The following is a 3,999-nucleotide window of genomic DNA, read 5'->3' on the forward strand; positions in this document are numbered from 1 at the left end:
AACTTGTCCTCAGGGTGATTGGTACAAAGAAATAGACTATAGATATCTGCACTATGATATGTCCCAAATTTTACAATGGAATTAGTAATGGTGAAACACAATTAAATGTGCTACTAAGTATAGGGTAGAAGAAATTACATGTCACAAAATAAATATATCAGCAATATGTTTAAAATATTTGATGGACATTGAGGAGGGCACCTGTTGGGATGAGCACTGGGTGTTGTATGGAAACCAATTTGACAATAAATTTCATATAAAAAATAAAACATTTAAGTAAAGACAGGAAAATAGGAAATGAAAATAATGTAGAAAGAAAAGAAACTATACACTTGTAAGATATATTGTGAAGAAGCCTAATATAAGTAAATCTTGAAAATTAAAGGAAATGAAAATTAAATAACTCAGTTTAGTACACAATATTTTAGTTAAATATTATATTAGTCTAAGTTGATGAGAGAAATAAACTAGAATACTGAACAAAAATATTGAAGCCACATACATTCAAGAGAGAACATTCATGGAGAATAGATTTGTCACTATGTTATATGAAGATCAGAATGGGAAGAAATAAGAATCATTTAATTGTTTCACTAGTGTGTACAAAATAATAAAACAAAACTAAAAAAATGATGATTATAATAAATTTCTAATTTCAAAACTAGGCATGAAGTTACAAATAAGAAATTAATTGTAGTAAAATCAGATAAGTAAAAATACTCACCATAAATATTAATCAAACTGTGTAAACAAAAGAAATTAATTAAAGAAAAGAATTAATCAAACTGTGTAAACAAAAGAAATTTGTATATATACATACAGAGGTGAGAGTACACTCTCTGCAGCCCTAATAGACGCCAGAACTCATAGAAATAAATATAAATAGTGCTGAGAAAAGTGTTACTCAATTAAAATTAGATGCACAGCTAAATATCTTGAAGTAAAAAAGTAAATACAATTTTCAAATGTTGCATTACCAATAGGTAATTACTAGCATTGTACTGTAGTACAATAGCCATGCTTTAGAGTGTATTTCTCTTGTACAGAGAAAAATTCTCCTTATATATAAATAAACACTATAATTTGAATAACATCAAAATGATCAGTTCTAGATAACGATTTCCAGAATATGTACCTATAACTTGATTGTCATTTTCCCACACTTCCGAAACACATTTTCTATCCTTTTATCAGAACTTATTAGCACCAACACACTGACAGTGGCATAGACATTGGGCACAAGCTTCTAGAAATCCAGAATGACTGTGTCATATGCCCATTAGAGAGTGGAGGAGAAGGAGATGATGATTCCCACCTAGTACATGACCACAAAGAAACTTGCCAACAGCAGGATGGTTTGGGTGGCCCTTCTCTCTGGGGAGACTCTTGAGGAAAGATTGGTGCTGTGAAGGTGCTGGCACTGCCTCTGATGCCAGGACAAAAGAATCACAATGTACACACTTGAGAGCAGCATGCCTCTAACAAAGGAAACATCCCTGGATATAGAAAAAGTGAAGAAAGGTACACTGATGATGGAGTTTAGCGAGAAAGTGAGCTGTATTTACTGACACGCAGTGATTGCTCTGGGACATTACAAGGAGTAGCAGTATACAAGATGCAGTTACTAATGAGAGACAAACTGAGAAACCATAAGATGATAAAAGAATGGAAGATGTACTTTTTGCAAGTATGTTTAAAGCTGGCCAACCAGGAGGTGCTAGGGCTGATCATGATGGCTTTGAACATGCTCAGGAGGCAGATGGTGCTCATGGAGAGACCCCGTGTCACCCTGATCATGGAGAATAAAGCCTTGCATTTGAAATCATTTAGAAAGTTCAGTACTTCAAACAGGTCTGAAGACATTAAAAACAGTGCAGCGAAGAGTTTCATTATGTGGACAAAGGCCAAGTGATAGATGATCAGGTCAGAAGGCTTATGCCTGTGATCCAGAAGTAGCATGAAGATGTGGAAGAGAAGCGGGAAGGTGTTGGCAAAACTTCCAATACCAACTTGTAAAAACTGGCCTATCTTCATAGTAATATAAATGGAAGATATCATCATCACAGTGACAAAGAAAAAACATATTTTGTGTATCCGAAAAATTAGACCTCACAATATCAATGTCATCCATTCTGTTGTCAAAATCATCACAACACATTTTTTATTTTACTCAATTAATCATTAAGTCTATATTGTATAAAGTCTTAGAAATACAGTCTCTAAATTATTTGTACACCATTTGACTGTGTGTATATTATATACATACATATCTATCTGTTATCTTTCTATATCTATCACTCTATCTGTCTATAATATATGTATCATCTAACTTGGGAAAGAGAGAAAGAAAGAGAGGAAGGTCAGAGAGACAGACAGAAAGAGAGATCTCATATCCATATTAATGCCAGTATGATGTACCTATTCCCCATACTGCCCATACGGTACTTTCATTTCTTTTTTTGAAAGTTTGCTTTCCTGTTCTGCATTCTCCTGTCTCATATTCAGCATGAAGAATCCTAATAGTCATTAAAGTATGCATAGGTGTTTGTATAGTTGAACTGTTGTACATTTTATGCTAATGGGGAAAGAATTACCAAAGAAACAATTGGGAAAAAAAATATGCCCAGGCAAGTCCCCATCACATACTGTGACACTTTTTCTTCTCCCTCCTTCCACATTTAGAGACCATATATATTACGTTTGGTCTATCCTGTTAATTCAGCATAATCTCACCTTAAAGTTAGATAATTATTAATCATCCTTCTATCAAAACCATGAACACTTAAATTCAGGAGAGAGGACAATTGAGTTTCCAGGACACTGGCCTTGCCAGGAACTTTTAGAAAATAAGCCTTGCAATTGAGCAGAGCACAAGACAATCAAGTCTCCAGAATACTGGTCTTGTCAAGAACCACCAGACCATAGTTCTTCCAAACCAGCTCTGCAAGGAATCACGAAGACAGTGGGCTCCCCATATGCCCTTGTACCTGGAGCCCTCCGACAGAAAAGGGCACAGGCAAACAAGTCTCCAGAAAACCAGGTTTGCAAAAAGTATTCAAACCATAAACCATCCTATCTAGCTCTGCACTAGGCCAGGTAGTGACCTGGACAGTGCACTCACCACTTGCCCTTGGACCTGGAGCCCTACTAAAGAGCAGAGGACAGGACAATCAAGTCTCCAGAACAGTGGGCTTGCCAACAGTCTTCAGACCACAAACCATCCAATCCTGCTGTACACTATGCCAAGGATTCATGTGGAGAGCAGGCTTATCATGTATCTTAGAAATGCTTCCAGGGGCGCCTGGGTGGCTCAGCCAGTTGAGCGTCCGACATCAGCTCAGGTCATGATCTCACAGCTTGTGAGTTCGAGCCCCATGTCAAGCTCTTGCTGACAGCTCGGAGCCTGGAGGCTGCTTCAGATTATGTGTCTCTCCCTCTCTCTGTCCCAACCCACTCGCATTCAGTCTCTGTGTCTCTCAAAAATAAATAAAACATTTTTTTTAAAAGAACTGGTTCCATCCACCACAGCTCTGCACAAGGAATGTAGTTACTTGGACAGTGGACTCAACATGTGCCCTTGTACCTGAGGCTCTCCAAGAGACCACAGCACAGAGGAATCAAGTCTCCAGAATACTAAGCATGCAGGAGTCTTCAGAGAAGAAGACATTAAATCCAGATCTTCCATAGGCCAAGGAGTCATGTGGACAGAAGGCTCACCATGTGCCCTTGTACCTGGAGCCTTCCAACCCAACAAAGCACAGGGCAATTAAATCTCCAGACCACTGGGCTTCTCAGGATCCTTAAGACAACAAGCCCCCCAACCCAGCTCTGCATTAGGCCAAGGTGTCACCTGGACAATGGCTTACCATATGCTCTTGTATCTGGGGTCTCCAAACCAGGTCAGGAGTAGGCCAAGGAGTATCTAGGACAGCAGGATCACTCTGTGGTTTTGGGTCTGGAGGGCTCCAAACCAGCTCTACACATAGCTGAGGAATCACC

At 38.4% G+C, this 3,999-nt stretch overlaps 1 pseudogene; it reads right to left on the reverse strand.

Moving 5' to 3' along the window:
- Positions 1–1,087: 1,087 nt before the first annotated feature.
- Positions 1,088–2,138, reverse strand: LOC131508442 (putative vomeronasal receptor-like protein 4; annotated as a pseudogene).
- Positions 2,139–3,999: the final 1,861 nt, after the last annotated feature.

Source organism: Neofelis nebulosa, chromosome 4 (genome assembly GCF_028018385.1).
Source record: "Neofelis nebulosa isolate mNeoNeb1 chromosome 4, mNeoNeb1.pri, whole genome shotgun sequence".
NCBI lineage: Eukaryota > Metazoa > Chordata > Mammalia > Carnivora > Felidae > Neofelis > Neofelis nebulosa.